At 37.1% G+C, this 18,885-nt stretch overlaps 1 long non-coding RNA gene across 1 annotated transcript in view; it reads left to right on the forward strand.

Moving 5' to 3' along the window:
* The first annotated feature begins 3,388 nt into the window (after positions 1–3,388).
* Positions 3,389–18,885, forward strand: part of LOC310900359 — a 71,084-nt gene continuing 55,587 nt past the window's right edge. Inside the window, exon 1 of the long non-coding RNA XR_014585086.1 lies at positions 3,389–4,268. This is a non-coding gene — a long non-coding RNA (uncharacterized lncRNA). The remainder of the gene's footprint in view (positions 4,269–18,885) is intronic.

The following is an 18,885-nucleotide window of genomic DNA, read 5'->3' on the forward strand; positions in this document are numbered from 1 at the left end:
AAACATGTTTTAAGTCTTTGCTATGGTTCTCGAATTACCTTTTTTTGTTTGGGAGGTTTCACCTCCCAACGCAATTGGAGGAAGTTCAAAACCAGGATTTATACATAACGAGAGCAGTGTCCAAAGATCACATGAGCTTAGGCCAAATTTTCCACTTTTGTACAACTCACCCCTCCCACCCCCAAAAAACAAACAAAACATTTGACTGCCAAATCAGAACACAACATACAAATCCTCTCTCTGTTGTGAAACTCTGTGGTTCTTCGTCACGTATCACAGAGGTAAGAGCTGGAAGAGAGAGCTCTGCAAGGTGGTCCAGTCAATAAGAAATGTAGGCTGTCCATAGTTACCTTTTCTCATCCGGGTATCATCAAACAATAACAGCTCCAATGATCTGTAAGGTTGCTGGGGCTCTCATTGTTTTTCTAGAAGCCTTAACTTTTACCTACATGTAATGAGGCTTTTATTTTACATCAGAGGTTAGGGAAAAAAAAAACAAAAGCAAAACAACCCTTTGTGAATACAAAGAAAATAATGACAGATGAATCTAAGAAGCAAAGCAGTAGGTTGTTTTGGTTTTTAGACCTTGAGGGATTGTTTTGAGAGGTGCTTTTTTCTAGGAAAAAAAACAACAACAACAACAACAACTTGGTTTAGAAAGGTTGAGATTCATTGGGTTAGGAATTAAATGCCTGAAACTGTACCTTTTTCTTTGGTCTTGTGATTCTTCAATGGACCTTGGTTTTGGAATCTTCAAAGGCTTGAATCTTCAAGTTTTTGTATATATTTTTTAAAATTATTCAATCCCCTTGTAAGTTTTAAATTATGTGGTCTATCTAGATACAGCAGTCAGCAACAGCAGTTTGTGGAAACAGTTAAATCATCAGTAAATAATTAACATTTACGATGCTATCACATTCATATTAGCAGTAGTTCTGTAATGATGCATTGCCTCATGTTTAGTTTATGCAGTCTATGAATACTAGGTATCAAGTTATGATTGTATAGGATATTACCTAAAGGAACTGCTACAGTGGTGTACCAAAGGTCAGTTTTGTTCAGAGGTGGCTCTTTTATGTGAAGAGTGCCCCTGGAATTTCCACAATAGCAATGGTAATTGTGAAATAACTGATGATACCTTGAGTACAAGTGTGAACCAAAGCTGAGAAAACCATGCAAGATGCAGAGACGCTGTTAAAGGAAGTTCAAAAGCCTCTACGTTCAGACAAAAATAACTCTCCACCTCACTGTAGTTACACTTTAAGTCTGCTTAAATGCAAGGGAATGATTTTCTTTTCCTTGAGAAGAAAGAAACAGGTTTAAAAATTTACAGAGTAATTAGATTTTCCAGTTGCCTTGACCTACATTTATTGCCCAGATTAGAAACGGCAGCGTTCAATAACTATGTTCAGGCAAGTTTTACGTAACTTTTTTTTCCACTCTTGGTTTATTATGGTTAATAAAAATGAAATATTTGATGGAACTTTCAGTTCTCTACTTAACATTTAGTTAGGAGAGAAACATATACTTATTTTTTTTTTCTCATGTCTGCAAATAGCACATCAAATCAATTACGAAGGAAACCCATGCCTTTAGTTATCGTTTTGGACGATCATTTGTTCTGTCAGGGTTATAACATTTCTTTGGTATACAGCAGTTAAGCCAGCACAAAAATCCAAAAGTTCAGGAGCGAAGAGTGTATTTAGAGTGCATCCCTCCAGTGCTGCATTGTGTGGCTTTTTGGAACAGTAAATCCTCATTCAGCTGCATTGTAGCCCAGTGAAAGGCTGCCTGCAGCTCTAGGCCCAGTCATCGTGTCAGCAGAGCTTACAATAACTGTAGCGTTGAGGCTTGTGAGGTTAACCCGGCAGCCATACAGATTAGCATCTTTCCAAAAACCAGAAAAAAATCTTACATGTGTTCGAATATATATATGAAGGTTTACTATAGGAGAAGATAAGTGTTCATCGTGTTAGTTCTCATTTGAGGTGATACAACAGAAGGGAATGCTCTGAGATTTCGTACTGCTCTGTGGTTAGCTATGAGGAAGCAAATGAGAGCAGTGCCAGGCTAACTTCCCTGCAAAAAGAAAATGTCATCTTTCTAACGATTTAGCAGTTACAAAAATGCTAGCGTGAATCTTAAAATACTTTTAAGTGGCAAAAAGCTTGCCAAATTGAATACACACTCTCTTCTGGTACACACTGAGCAGAAAGAACTAACTTTCAGAAACGGAACACGTTTCTCAATCATGCTTCTGCAGAAAGCAGTTTTTTCAGTATGTCCCAGTGTCTTTTCCTTCAGAGGCAGGTCTTCACCTGCATTTGCTGTAAAATGAACTTTAAAGAGAAAAGGCAGACATGCTCACCACAGGGCTCCCCTCTTTTCAGGTGAATCTACAGCACTGCTACAGCTGCCAACAAGTATCTTCCTTAGGTTGTTCTCGTCAAACAAATTGCATGAGCTATATGTAGTTATACTGTCTGCCAATCCAGCTTGATAATCATGCCTTTTATGAAAAAGTAGAGCTAGCGTTACTTTGATGCCTGGGAGGAGCGACCCATGAGCACGTTTGCTTTCATATGTTAAGCGTATTGTATGCTTTTGTGTATATTTCATGGGCTCAGGAAATGGATTGTGATTGGTTTGGATTTGCTTAAAATTGAACTTCTTTTAGCAAAACATAAAATGAAGTATTTTACACAACTATATAGCATATTTTGTTGAACTTCTACGATAAAACCAGATTGATGATACTCCCCTAAAAGTACCTAAAGAGGACTTTTTTTTTTTTTTTAACAGATGCAAAATTCTTCTGTCTTTCATAGAGACAATCCGAAACCCTAAGAATTTTGCCAGGCTTCATGAAACATGTAAGTATGAATTAGGATCATTGTGTGTTTCAGATTCTCTGTGAGTTTATTTAATCTTAAACCTGGGTTTAAGCCCCTTAGCCTGTAGGGCATTGTTAGTAGGATGTCCTAATGTTTAATAAATGTCCTAGTGTTCATAAATATTCTTCCTGTGAATAATGCATTTTATGATTAGATCTTTAGTATTTTCTCCTCCTTTGTTATTAATTCATTGCTGTAACTCTCTTATTCAAATTTTGAGTTAATTCTGGTAGGAGACTATTCCTGCAGTAAGTAATCATTTGGGGAGACTGTATAAACTACTAGACTCATTCAATGGTAAAGTTGTGCCTTATAGTGATTGCAGTGAAATTTTGCTTTACCAGCAAACATTTAGAATTATTAGTGAGGTTCCATGGAGCTTGTAGTATTATAAGTAGACTCTACAATGACTCCCTTTCAGTTTCCTGAATACAATAGGGTAAAGTACGCCTAGTTTTTTGGGGGAGTTGATTTTCTTGCGAAAATAGGACTTCACTGACTCAAAGTTGAGAAAATACCTGAACTGTTTTGGAAGTCTACCTTTGGTTAGCTGTGTTACCACTCCCACAGCTGCAGCAAGGCTGTACTAAACATCAGCTGCTCCAAAGCCCTAGTTTAAGGTACAGAGGAGATCAGACTGTGAATTAGGTTCCCAAAAGATTGGCACATGTTCAGTTTGGTTACTTCTACATTGGAGTGTAGTCTCCAGCAATGGGGTGAGTCAAAGAGTTGGTAGTGGGATTACCTCAAAACCATGTGTTTCTTTCTGTATGCTAGAAGCCCAGTTTATAATAAGTCGGTGGTTGCGTTGTATTATTAACAGGTGCATCAAAATGGAAGGATATGCTGCCATTTAGGCAATCTTCCTAACCTAACAGGAATCTGCTTGGCTAGACTTGCCACTCAGGTCCCACAGAATAGGTCATTTATTTATTATGTTTATTTAGGTATGTTTGTGTAGCTAGGTTACTGACTATTTGAGCCTGTCTATTTTTGATATGACACTATATAAATCTAGAATAGTATCTAGTAAGATAATGACCATCCTTTTTCTGACTATGTAGTAAAAAAATAAATAGGAAATTGTGGCAGAAAAAAATATTGGAGGCTTGGACAAACTATGCTTTATGAGGAACAATCCTAAATAGGAGTGGAGACTGTTTTGTGTAGCTACGAGTTGAAGAAATCATAGAATGGTTTGGGTTGGAAGGGACCTTAAGGATCACCCAGTTCCAACCCCCCTGCCATGGGCAGGGACACCTCCCACCAGAGCAGGCTGCCCAAGGCCCCATCCAGCCTGGCCTTGAGCACCTCCATGGATGGGACATCCACAGCTTCTCTGGGCAGCCTGTGCCAGTGCCTCACCACCCAAATGTAAGTCACTGACACCAAGTACTGATGTAGTGTTGTGTATTGTTTAACCTAATGATTTTGGTATGGTATTTCCCTCTTCCCTCTTCTTTTTGTCCACGTCTTGCTGACAGTAGCTGAGTACTAGAATCACAGAAATGTGATGGTCTTGGGGGTAGAATGCTATCACTCTGTAACAGGAAAAGGTAATTCTATGTGAGAAGTTAACGGTGATTATATTTTACTCTTGTATGTCTAGTTGGATTTGAAAGGTAAATCTTGGTAGTAGAGTGTAATGATTTATTAGATGTTTGAACGATGTTTTGAGCACTGTTACGTTGCAGAATCCAACCAGGTTATTGGAAAAAGTGATTAAGGCAAAGGTGTGGTGGCAGAGAAAGCAATAAAAGAACCTGAGTGTTTCTCTCTGCTGTTTTCATCTGAAGTCTTCATTTCAAAATATTGACTTTTGATCCTGATGTGTTTAGTCAGGCTTAACCTTTTTCTTATGAAGCGCCCTTTAAAAAACCTCAGATCTACAGGTCAATGTGGGTGGAGAAGACTCATAATAAGCACCCCACCAATTTTTTATCATAGTAATTATCATCTTTATCAACCCTTGCAAAAGTGGAAGATTGATCATGGGTTACTTGAAGACATTTCAAGTAGACATTCTAGCTGATCATATGGTACTTAAACTGTGCACAGGGGCTCTGCTGGGGTCAAAGCACAGATGTGTGCATATTTGCCTTTTGCATGTAGAGAAATGTGCAAGGACACAAGTTTATGGGCTACCAGAAGATAAACATGCAAACTTGTGTGTTGATAGCAACAGGGAGTCACTATCGTGGCTCTGGATTTTAGATTAGTGATTTCCATGTGGTTGGGGTTATTACGCTCAGCTTCTGAGCAGGTAGAGTGTGTTTTCCCTGTATGGTTACAATGAAATGGCATAGATATGGGGGATGGCATCTAACAAAAATGGTATTAGAGCTGGCTAGGAGAGCTAGGAGTCCTTCAACTTTTTTTTTTTTTTTTTTTTAAGAAAGGGAAATTTTATTGAAAGATTGCATTTATTTATTCTGACAAGCTGTTTCTGGAGAACTTTCCAGGTCCTCAGAGATAGAACTGATACTTGGGAAAGATCATCAGACTGGACAGAACTATAGAGCATTGAGACCAGTGAAGCTCTAAATTAGCAAGAGCTAGGTGGGGAGCTTCTAGTTGTTTCTCTGATCCATGGGACAGTGCTCTGAATGAGGTATTTTTAATTATGGAACAATCCATATTTATTATTTAAATGATTTAAATTGTATATTTTTATAAATATCTGTGAGAAGTTGTCTATTTTTTCGTAAGATTTTTTAAACCCTCATACTAATTATATGAGGGGTGTCCAGTATGCAGTCTTTAGAATGCATTCACTAGTGCAGACATTTTCTTGATAGAAATTTAAAATGTCTCTCCTAAATTTTAGGAAGATAAATGAAAAAAGATGCAGTGATATGGACTCAAAACAAGTTTTCCTCCCAGAGTTCCTCCCAAAGGTTGTAAGTTGGGTGTTAGTTATTCTACATTATTACAACTACTGCTTGTTTCCAATAGAGGCTGAGTAAATGGTTTTATTGGACTATGTCCCAAGAGACAACAAATGTGGGTAACTTTAATTCAAAGCCTAGGGGTGTTTGATTCTGGAATACAACTCCTTATTGAGGTGTGCATTAACAGCTTCACTTCTTTCAGTTTAATGAGGTTCTGGTTTTACTATTCTTGTGATGACAACTGTTAAAATAATGATGGGAGTGGCATTTAGTGTAAGTATGCTGTAAATTAATACCTTTTGCGTTGTTACTGCTTGTAAAGCTGAATCACAATAACAGTTGGTTTGTCCATTGTTTTACTAAAGTTTGCCATTTCCTGAATTTGGGAATGCAGCCAGCTCTTTCAGGCTCCTCCACAGAGAAAAATGTTCTTTATTGCAGTGATTAAGCCTTTCTTAGGAAGAGGAAAATCTTCATATTGATTTAGGATTTTTCTGATCTCTCCGTTGCTAGTATTGATAGACTATCTCTTCAGTCTGTAGCTTATGACATTGTGATTGTATTGTAATTGTATTTTCACTTGTCTGAAGACTGCTTTTTTAACAAACTTTTGCTATAGTACTTCATTTATTGCCTTATTAAATTAAATTGGTTCAACAAATTCCAAACCATCATGCTTGTGCAAGCTTTAACTTTACTTCACTGACCTAATTAGATACAACTGTTCATACAAACTTAGTTGACTTATGTTATTATATTGTAGCTCCCTAGTTGTCATAAGATTTCCTAAAACATTGTTTTCAGCTTTATCTCAAGGATCCCTTACTTGTGTGCATAGGAGTGCATGCAGATTTTCATAGACAGTGCTGAGTCCATCTCATTCTCAACTGACCATGTGGGACTGTTAAGAACTTGCAAAATTTCAGCAGTTATGCATCTTATCAGTACTAAAATTTGGTTTTAAAAGCTTCCTTTTCCATTGTGTTTGGAACCTGCATTTACTGAGATAAACAAGTAATATTTCTGATGAAATGAGTAGTATTTCTGATGAAATTAAAGTTGATCCTTCTGAGTGAGTGCTTAGTATTTTCACTGTGGGAAAAGGGTAGGTGAAAAAAACTGTAAGTTTTCAAAAAAATCAAAATATCTTGGTCTTTAAACTTCATTTATGTAAATTCTATACAAAAATACAACTCTGGAACAAGAGCTTACAGCGCACCTTATTTCTTATTTTGTAATCAGTTTTAATATTTCTCACAGGACATCAAAGACCAAAACGTGAAAAGGATGGGCCTTCTTTTGATTTGTGTATTATTTCTTGAGCCCTAGTGTTACTATTTTTAAGTTTCAGTAAAACATCTTTATATGTATATAAGAGAAATTTCTGACAATGGCAGTATATCAGTGGAAACATAAAACTTGTTGCAAACAGCCTCTTTTGTTCTAATGGCAATAAAGGACATGGTCTCTGTGGTTCGTTGCTTATTGCACCTCCCTTCTGCTTGAATAGTGAAGACTCATCTTAGGAAGAGATGAAGGATCCCATGGTCCTTAAATGGATATGTTTAGATTTTGCTCGTATTAGCAGGAAACTTGTAAGAAAGACTGACCAAGGCAGCACTTCGCTATAGATATTATCATTTTAATAGAAATGAAGATATTTCAGTCTAAATTAAGTTTGGAATAGGGTTTAGAATTTGACTGAGGATGAATCAAGTTTAGATGGTTAGAAGGTGTAGGCTTTGCAATTCATATCCTGATTATGGAAATGCTAAAAGACCAATTGCATTTGCAGCTGCAAATTTGTCACTATTGAAGTGGTGGCATGCCTTTTGAAATCATCTCTTACAGTAAAGATGCTTGTTTTAGAATGTGGCTTTAACCAGATTTTGCAACTAGATACTCAGTTTCCAATTGCGTACTAGTTTTCCCCTGATATTAAGACCAAAACTGTTGACTTAAGTGCAGATCATTTCAAGAGATGCATCATAAGTGGCATCGGAGTCCAGTAAAATAAATGAAACTGAACCCATAAAGTAAAACTCAGTAATAAAAAAAAAAAAAGCTGAGTAAAGTTTTTTAGCTTTTATCCCTTCTTTCCTTTTCTGGTTTTCTCTGATTATCTCAATGACATTTAAGGGAAGAAAAAAAAAGAAAGAAGAAGATTGAAAAAAAAGAAAAATGTTACCTCTTTGCATCAGTTTTGTGTCCTATTCATATCTGCCAGATGGACTTTTAACAAAGGTTTGGTCAAGTTCCTTGGGACTTCATATATATGAAAGTGACCTGAGTAAATCCAATTGTAGAATTGGGATTATGCTTTGTAAGTGTACTGTGAGTACGGTATGTAAGCATTGCCCCAGCGTTAGGGATCATAAGGCTGTTTCATTCCCAAGCATTGCAGAATCGCAGACTAATTGTATTATGTGAACTCCAATTGCACGTTTTCCTGTTCAACAAAAGTGAAGCAGTCCCATTTAACTATGAAGTAATGTCTGCCATTCTGTTTGTCCTCAATTGAACTCAATGTACAGGCCTCTTATATAATAAAAAGGAATGAATGCAAAGAATGAACGTGTTGTTCCAGTACTTTGCTGTACATATTTCAATTTTATGCTGACACTGCTTGTCCTAAACAGTTTTAAAATATAATGTGCATACATAATACCAAGATGCTAGTTTATTTTAAGATAGGATAAGTTATTTTACCAACTTCTGCTACAATGATTTTGATTCACGCAAAGAAACTGCTTCTGTCTCATTTCTAAGGGACAGCATGCTTCCACAGATGAAACCACAGAACTGCTCTCTTGGCAGATATTTTAAGAGGTCTTACCTGCATATAGCTTTTGAATGTTTGCCACCTTATGAGCTATAACTTGATGTACGGTATATTACCTCATGGTATTTCTGAGTGAATAGACTCAGTATTTTAAAATACTAAATGCAGTTTCAAATGTAAAGTGATCTAAAGAAACTATTCTTCTTTTGAGTAATGTTTTATGAAGTAAACATTTAGGAGAAAAGTAGACAAATATATTACTCTGCACCTGAAGTCCAGCATAAGACAACAATAGAAGTCAGATTTTGACGTGCATGAAGACAACTCACTAGGTGGGCAGGAAAATTTGGATCACGGTCAGCAGTCTTTTCCTACTGTACTATCAGTGTATACTGCAAACTAAATTTGTAGTGTGTTGGGGGGGGGAGGGGAGGGAAGGAAGACTGGAAGACTGACATATTTAACTGCTTTTTTATATAAGCTAGAAAATGAACTTCTAAACTTATTTCACTTAAAGATACAAGCTGGATGGGAATCCAGCTATTTAGATAATGTTATTTCATTTTCAGATCACTATGGAGCACCTGTTTCTGTGAATATAAATTGAAATTTATCTGTCCCAGATCCCAAAATTGTCAAACCAAATATTTTCTAGTCAATAACAGTGTCTGAAAAAGAGCTGGATTAAGGCAATGTGATTTAACACATAAGGAATATTTTGAAGGTGGCCACAGAGTATGTAATTCCTAAACAGGGCGTCTTATGGGGAGGAAGTTCTATGGTGCACAGTATATCCTAAGCCACAGTTGGGATCTCAAGCTGTCATTTCAGCTTGACTGGCTCACAAAGTTGGAAGTATGCAGAAAAATGTTAAACAATACCTTCCACACTTTTTAGCCCTAATGTCTAATCTCTGCAAAGGAGTTTATGCACCAGCAGGAATACGTTAAAGTAGTTTTGTGGCAATGCAATGTATTTTTGGAGGTTGTCTTGCCCTTTTATATATCTGCAACCTCCTCCCTTCATTGAGAGGAGACATTATGAAGTTTGAAGTTACAAATCTCTTATGCAGAATATGAGCCTCACAAAGTAAAGGTAGTTGTTTATCTCGGAGGGGGTACTTTTGAATCCAAAACTCATCTTTAGGACAGAAGCAAGACATTAGCTCTTGATGTTAATAGGAACATGAGTTTTTCCATCTGGAACATGATTCAACAGAGCAGTCAACCATTTCTTTAGCCTTGAAGACGTTGAAATGGACCATGGATTAAAAAGAACCAGTTCCCAGCCTGTCTCTAAAAATGGTTGCTTAGCGCTAAAATCTGAGTTTCCTTTCTTGAAGGGTCCTGGGGGATTCTTGCTGTGGCCAGATCTGTCACATGAAGATCCAAAGAGACTCATCCTCCCTTCTCAGCTGAGTTCGGTGCTGCCTAGTCTTAAGATTTTCAGTACTCAGTAGTGTACCCCAGACTCTCATATTTTGAGAGGGATTGCACTCCCCTTAAATGATATGGGAATCCAATTTTTCTGTCTCAATGGTGAATGGTTTAAGGCACTTATAAATCATTGCAGATTGTGGTTATTGTCAATTGCAATGTAAATTAAGGCCATGCAGGTACCTTCTACTGTTTCATCTTCGCTTTCATTTGTAGTTGCTACTAAATATTACATATTTGGTGAAATGTCCTAAAAAAATTACTTTTTAATTTTAACAACTTTTGTTTTTTCTTTCTCTAGGTCTGCCAGTAGCTGACAAGGTAGAAAGATATGCTTTTCTCTTTCATTCTTGTGAAGTTAGAGGCAGTTCCAATTTAAACTGTGACTGAGGCTCCGCAATGATGCAAGTCTGTCTTACTACTTCAAATTCAGTGATGCAACCTGAGTTTACATTAATTAACTTTCAAGGATTCAAGCAATTTAAAGTTTTTGGACAATGACAATTATTTGAAAACATTCCTACAGGTTTATTTTCTTCATTTACATTTGTTTTCTATCTCCATCTCATTCAAAGCAGACAAGACTGGTTTGCTTCTCTCTTCTCTGGAAATTTGCACTAGGAACCATTGTTAGAATCAGAATCCTGATCTAAGAGTTTGATGAAAAATGTTGCACTCCAAGTTGGAAATTGGAGAGAAGAATGTTCATGTATACATAAGAATTGTACTCAAACAGCTTATTACACCTTTTCTTACACCTTAACAGATGCTTACACCTTTTAAGGGAAAACTTTAAACCTGAGAAGCAACAGGTAGTTTCTATGTTTCCCTTGGGGATAGTGTACCCTTCTGTATTTTGCTTCTATACAAACATTTCAAATTTTAAAGTCATTTTGTCAGTCATAGAACCAGACAACCTTGCATGGCATTACATGTTCCCCCAAAGATAGATCAAGCCCTGAATGCAAGACCAGACAAGTAAATAATGCCATCATGTAAAACAAACTTGTAAATACATTACTTTCTGGCAGTTTTTTTGGCACTTTGTGAGGCTTAACTGTACTTCAGTGAGAAGAATGTCTTCTAGTATGGACTGAAATTATACCTCTATGCCACAATGTCTTTTTTTTTTTTTGGGGGGGGGGGGGGGGGGAGGAGGCATAGTTCCTTATGGACACCTGAAGGATTTGCAAAATAATAAAATTTAGGTGAAGGAAAATTCCTTCTCTTAATTTTATTTTATTTTATTTATTTATTTTTTTTTTCCCCGTAGTCTTAAAATGAAGGTCACATTTTCTGGCCTTTGGCAGATTGTAAGCATGCTGGAACCCTTCACATTACGTAGATTATATTTTTCTGAAATGATAATATCATACCTATAGTCTGCTGCAGGCTCAAAAGTAGCCTATGCCTCAGGTACTCTTTTATCCCTTTGCTTTTCTTACTACATCCTTGTAAATCTTCAAAAGGGAAATGAAGTTATCCTATACAGAAGAAACACCATACAGAAGAAACTTCAGTTGTTAGGGCCTGAATTTTCACTGAAACCAAAGGCAGGTATCTTACTGACTTGAACAAAGAGGCTTTAATGTATCCTGGTTTGTTTACTAATGAAGGAGCATGAAAGAGACGCATGTCCTTGTATCTGAAGAGGAGGTGAAGGAACAACTAGTGCAAGAAACACAAAAATCAGTTGCACCAGACTAATATGTGGTTGTATCTGAGCTTGGAGACTGCAACCATCTTCAAACTTCCAGATCTAGAGGAACACTTTGGCTGCAGCCTAAAAGCCATGAGTACATAAGCTCCCCCAAGCCAGCCAATCTTCTTCCCACGACCTGCCAGAAAACAGCAATGTAGGCATGTAACCAAATTAAAGCCAAAACTTTCAGCCCAGTCCTTGACCTGGATAGTGAGTGAGGATCTGGATCCAGGCTGCCTAGGGAGGTGGGTGGAGTCCTCATCCCTGGAGGTATTTAAGCGGTGCATGGTTATGGCATGTAGGAACATGATTTAGTTATGGGACATAGCAGGTCAGGTTGATGGTTGGACTTGATGATCTTGAAGGTCTCTTCCAACCTAGATGATTCTATGATCTGTACTTTGGAAGGGCTTTACTTAGTAAAGTTAATGAGGATATCTTATAAAAGTTTAAGTAAAATTAAGTGTTCTGTTCTCAATACATCTATTTTCAGTAATGTGTTTTGCTACATTGATGTAGATGAAGAAACCTAAAATAACTGAAATCAAGTCTGAAAATTCAATGTAAAAATAAATATTCTCTGTAATTAAAAAGAAAATTCCCATATGGGCAGACTGCTGTAGAATTTGTTACTTCAGGGCTTCTTATAACCTCCTTTGAAGAATTTCTTTTTTTACAAGTACTCATGGAAACAACAGAAGAGGAGGATCACTGGCATATCTAGTAGGATTATTTCTGTGACTTCAGTGGTAATCTTACATAGAAGAGAGCTACAAATTGACTTAAGTAGTTGTGCAGACTCATGTTAACCAGTTATGCTGATTCTACCGGTGAAGAAAAATTTCAAGCATTTTTCAAACAGTAACCCTGGCCAGATTGGCTTGAATAAATCGTAAATGATTATTTTTCAGTGGTTAAGTAAAACTATCAATTTTTACTTTGTTTTGAAAAAAACAAATTTTTCAAACTTTCTTTTAACAAGTCCCCCCCTAGGTGTTTCAGTGGCAGAAACATCTAAAATTCCCTGCTGCTGTGCAAAAGAGGACTTGAAATAGTTGCAAATTATTATTATTTTTTTTTTATAACAAAATAATTTGAGAACAGTAGGTAGGAAGTGAGTTCTAGGCTGATCTGAAAGTAAGGTCGAGTAGAATTATAGAAAGAATTTCTGAAAACTAAAATAAGGGTGAGCATCAAGAAAAAGAATGGAACAGAAAGGGAAGGAAGGTATGGTGAAAGGGAAAGGTAGATATGAAGGGAAAAAAAGAGAAAAAATGTGTTTTTATGCTGCAGCCACAGCTAGTAAAAATGTATATTTCCTTTGTCCATCTGGATTAAGATATAGCTTTTTTCATCAGTGAAGGCAGTTTGCTGCTTTCAGTTCACTGCTGCTGCCAGCTACCATTTTGGGAACATTGTTGCTTATGGTATTTGTGATATTTCCCCCTTAAGAAGGAGCCAACATTTTGTTCTAGTGATGACTGAACAGAAGAATGTCTCTGAAAGTTTGCTTGATTTTTTTTTTAATACACTTTGGGGTTTTTGTTATACAGAAGCCATCAGTAGAGTTGCAGCAACAAAACAAATCTATTCAAAAGGGAACAAATTCATTCTGCGTATTGTACATAAACAGGCTTAAAGTCACATTGTCTTCAGGAAGAACATGAAGCATCAAGTTTTTTAGGATGGTAGAAAAACAACATTAATTTCCCTTATTCATTAGTGACAAAGGAATATTTGCTTACCTGCAAGATAGACATGTCAGTTGTTATATCTGATATCTGTACTTTGTGCAATATTTCTGTAGAAAACAAAGCAAGTATTGTCTGTATTGTTTTATCAGACCATTGTTACTTGTTCTGATTTGTTTACAGTATACCAAATTGCTCTTGGTCAATGGCAAAGCCTGCAGACATACGCATTCCCGCATTTGGGAATTTTCATACTAAAAGCATCACTTTAAAAGCACAACACTGCAGATTACAATAACCTACCCCATATCAAACCATGCAATTCAAGTGCAAGTTCTGGAGTATCTCTCGTCATATTTTTTTCCATAATTAGCTTGCAGGGTGGAAGGCTCTTCTGGGGTGGGGAAGGTTTGGTTTCACTGCTGTCTTCTAGTTACCAGATACAGGCTGTTTTAGATACGGAGTCAAAATGCCAAAATATAGTATAAAACCTTACAGTCCTGCCTTGGAGTAGGGGAATGGACTGGGTGACATTTTAAGTCTTACTTTCTTGAGTCCTCGTTGTAGAAAGAAAGAACTTTTCTGATTCTTTGCCCTTGGGAACAGAGTAGTCCAACCAGTAGCTGTGTCTCATTTATACAAAAGGACATAAATTGTCAGTCAGCTGTCACTGCCAGAGAGCTGTGATGACAGTGTGGAATGCAAAAATAAGTGGTGTCTATGGTTGTTTGTCCATAAACCATGTAAGACTTTAAGGACTAAAAGTCTTATAAATACTGTTTATCATTTAGCACAGTTTTCTCTGTTGCCATAACAGTAAGAATTTCTGCTCCAGGTCAGAGTTTCTTAGACTAAAACCTGTTATTGGAATGTCTTTCTGCTAATATGCTGTAGAACAAGGGTCAGCATGTGCTAGCATTCTCCATTTTCTTTGACCTTCATGATTTCTAGCACTTTTTTTTTTTTTTTAATGAGTATCAGATCTTCATAATGCCAGCAAGGATGTCCTGTTGCCTGGAAAAAAAAAAAAAAAACAAACCAGAAGGCAATAAATGTAATTGATATATTTTTTAGCTATTTTTACTCTTAAAGAAACTTACACAGAATGTAGGGTTTCAGAACAAGATGTGATTTTTGTATATTTTGGTAATAGCTGACGCATATTTGTCTTTTTCCTCAATCATATCCTTTCACAAATGGAGTAGAACACTAACAGAACATAATTCTAAAGGGAGGCACCTTAAATACGGTTCTGCAGCTTCCATTGTGGTATTATAAATTGATGCAAACAAACTGCTTGACAGCTGTGGTGCTATACCCAAGTTTATCCTAATGCATTTTGCATATAAAACAGCTGTTAAACATAACCCAAATGTGGAGCCTTAAGGCTAATTTTAAAAGATGTCCAAAGGAAAGAGAAGGAGAACTAGGAATTTCCTTAATGTTGGGCTATGCTGTCAGAGTTTCTGAAAGAGTTATGATAATGTGGTGGTAACCAACCAGTGCTGTCACATATTGTTAAAACCCAAACATAATGATATATCTTTTTGTGCTGGTTCTGTTGTTATCTCCTTGCAAAAAGAACATGAATCATGTGTAAGAAACACATGTATTATTTTTTCTCCATTTCTCTTGACAAGGTATTGAGACAGAAAAGGTATAGTAGAAAAGATTCTCCCTGCTCTTGGAAGGCAAAGGCAGTAAAATCCAGTGACAGATGCCTGACAAACTCCTGCAAATCAGGAGCCTGATTCCCACCGAAATCAATAGGAATTGGGTGCCTAAGGGCACTCACAGCTTGCACTCTGGCTTGCACTTCTGGCTAGGCTGCATGACAATGTTATTGGGAAGAACCACGGATGGATGGGTTCAACAAGCACGTTTTGGGTTCCACTTCCATTCTCTTGTTGGTGCTACCCATTGTTCGAAGGGCACTAGTCAGCCCTTGGACCACCATCAGCGATGAGTTTGCCGACAGCTTGTTCTTTGTGACAGTCAAGTTGAGCTTTCCATTGACAGTAGCCCAGAGCAAAGACTCCTTACTTTCTGTGTCATCTTTCCATATTTTAATTCCTACATCAGCCACAGATGTTTTGGTGTATGATGTATGTTGTTTCTCACTTTTTAACTTAAAAAGATGCTCTCTGTAACCAACAGCATGCATTAGTTCTTAAGAAAGGCAAAGATTACACACTTTGGAGAGATGTTTGCTTCTTGGTTTTATTTCTGTTTTTAGTTTGATTTTTGTGTGCAGTTATATGCCATTAAATCTAACTGTTCCCCTCTCTCCCATAAAAAAAGAAAAGAAAAGAAAAGAAAAGAAAAGAAAAGAAAAGAAAAGAAAAGAAAAGAAAAGAAAAGAAAAGAAAAGAAAAGAAAAGAAAAGAAAAGAAAAGAAAAGAAAAGAAAAGAAAAGAAAAGAAAAGAAAAGAAAAGAAAAGAAAAGAAAAGAAAAGAAAAGAAAGGAAAAGAAAAAAGAAAAAAAGAAAAAAGAAAAAAAAGAAAAAAGAAAAAAGGCTTAAATCCTGAATTTGTGTGGTAGCATATTTTGTAGCTATGTCATGAGATGTTTTTGTATTCTTTCCCTAGTTCTTTTTAACGAACTGTAGCAAACATACATGGCAATTTTTATCCACTGATTTTCCATACACATTACAGCACAATGATCTTACTTGTAGAGGGGACTATAGCAAGGTTTTTCAGCCTTGTACTGGAGATGGAGTCCTGGCTGATGTTGGTCTAATTATTTATGCCTAGTTAGCAAGGTGGAAAAACACATTATCCCCATCAGTGCTGTAGTTGGGGGTTTTGTGACGTAAAAATTCCAACTGGTTTTACTGCAGGGCTACTGAGAACCAGAGCTGTTGCAAAGGAGACAGTGATCTTCCTCTCTGAGATGTGTCCCATCTTCTGCATGCACGTACTTCATGTGTACTGAAATTACATGCAAAACATGCTCAGGCAGTATTTATATCTACTGTCACTACACTGTGCAAACATAGCCATCAGTATCTTCTGGGCTGCAATTTGCCTTGAAGAATTTCTTACGGTGCTGGCACACAAGAGGTTCTGCAGATGGAAGTTGTAGCACAAGCTCCCGGCTTTTGTCTTCTACCTCAAGGTGGAAACTGAAGATAGAATTTGCATATTGGCAGAAAACAAAAAAAACAAAACAAAACAAAACAAAACAAAAAAAAACAAAACAAAACACAAACACCACCCTTGAGAACAGCCTGGGCTAGATTTAAAAGAAATTTAGTATACCAATGTGGATGTATGAAAGGTAATACAAAGGCAGTAGCTCTTCTGATAGTGCTGTTCTTTGTGGGGATGTATGCTCAGGGATAGGTGATAGGAAGGTGGCACTGCTATTCTTAAACTTCTTCCCTCTGCATCTGCAGGATGGCCTTTTGATTATTCCTTATAAAAGCATCAGGGCTGAAATTCAATAGAGGATGAAGATCCCAGAAATTCTAAGACATTTCAGGTGGTTTTTTGTTAGCCTCTGTTCTCTCCTGGATGCTTGGATCACTGAGCTTCTGGATGCTTGGATCACCGATTACACATAGCTATGATATAATATACTGCTTTCAGAAAAAGGTCAAGACTGTTGTGTACATCAAAAGGGAAAATTCATGTTGGCAGGCTAATAGAAGTTTCTCATGGCTTATCTGCTTCCCCTCAAGTTTCAGTATAATTTCAGTTCATGTAATTTCATGAGAGCATTAGGTTAGGTAATCAAAATGTGTCACAGTGAATATCTAGCATCTGTTATTCGAAATTTTTGTTCACACTGACGTAGATTTAATTCCTGCACAGCTTCTCTGTTTTGTCTTCTCATTTACCTCTTTGCAATGTCCTTCCAACTATGATTCATAATTTCTAATAAAAACTATCCTGCTTCCTAAAATTTATTGTTTCAAATAACGAAGAAGACAAATTGCCCATTTGGTATCTATGTGAGTGCAGAGCATTGATGACGGCTACCTGTGACTGTATCTACACTGCATTCAAAGGTGTGATGGCAACGTGTATAGATACTGCTTTGCAAATATCAATCCAACTAGCCTAGGTAACAGCAGTAAAGTTACAACAGCACTGAATTTGGCTTCAGCTGTACAAACCTGGGCAGGATCCTGGTACTATCTGATAACTGAGGCCTCTGCCGTTCTACTTACAGCTAATGGGGTTTTGCATTAGGTTAGCTTCAGTCCTACCTCTGATTACAATTTTTATGTAGCCTGAAGCTCATTCTGAAGAAAGGCAAGGTAGTAATACTAATGAAAAATATTTACTTGCAGAAACAAATAGTCAAGACAGAAGAGATGACTTCACAGTCATCTTGGTCTACTTGCCTGATCTTAGCACTTTCTTGACAGGTTATCACTAAAGATGCAGCATCAGCAGCCAGACCATCTCTGACTGGCTTTTGTTCTCAGCTTGACCAAGAAGCTATGTAAACATGCAGTTCATATGGATCATCTGACTGTTTTCATTGCCTTTTTTTTTTTTTTTTTAACCTCCAGACTAATCTAATTTCAACGTGTTTCATGTCAGCTACTGCTACCCAGGAATCAACAGTAATGCAATAGTGTAACCCACTTGTTAGTGCCACATACATGAATCGTGTTCCAGGAGATCATGAGATTTAGAAAAAATCCTCATGCACCTGATTTCTTCTGGCTGTTTTCCAAGGTTTTGACTCACTGGAGGTTCACATTTTAAAACTTTTCTTTAGAAACATGGACTTCATTATAAATCCCTTTTAAAATGCTGATGGTCTCATGCTTCCAAGAATCCCCTTGGCTGAGTATTCTCTTACTTCCTCCCTTTCTTCAGCTTCTACACAGCTACGCAAAAGGTGGATGGCGCCACTTCCTACTTTGAATGTGCTTCTAAGTGTGTGTATTATACTCAGTGCTTTAGTCTGATCTTCTTGATGTGGCACTTGTACTGTGAGCCTGTCTATTGGGTATCGGGAGACGAAACACAGACATGATAGCTTGTGAATCTTAAGTAGCTGTAGGCATCAGATAGGCCCTAGAAATGCTCAGCTAACCCAGGATCTTGGCAGCAGATTAGAAGACCTTCTGGCTCTCAGCTATCTTCACTGGTGAAAGTTTAAGCACCAATGACTTTTCAGGTGCCAGAGCTTTGAAAGCAGATTTATATTTATAAATACAAATATTACTCAGACCAGAGCCAGTTGGTATGAGGTAACAAGTTTCTGTGCCTCAATAGCTCTGTATACTCTGTATTCTTAATATGTGGCAGCCACGAGTAATTTGAGTGAGCGTACTCCATAGTGAAGGGGGTTGAGCTGCTGTGAGTCACATTGCTTTTTTTTTGTTGACTTGCACAGCCAATTTCTGTAGGTCAGCTGAGGTGTGATACTTTATTAGCTTCCAGCAACTTATTTCAACCTTTGAGCCTTCAGACATCTAAATATCTTTGTGGAATCAGCACTAATGATACAGAAACAATTTATC

Source organism: Anser anser (genome assembly GCF_964211835.1).
Source record: "Anser anser genome assembly, chromosome: 1".
NCBI lineage: Eukaryota > Metazoa > Chordata > Aves > Anseriformes > Anatidae > Anser > Anser anser.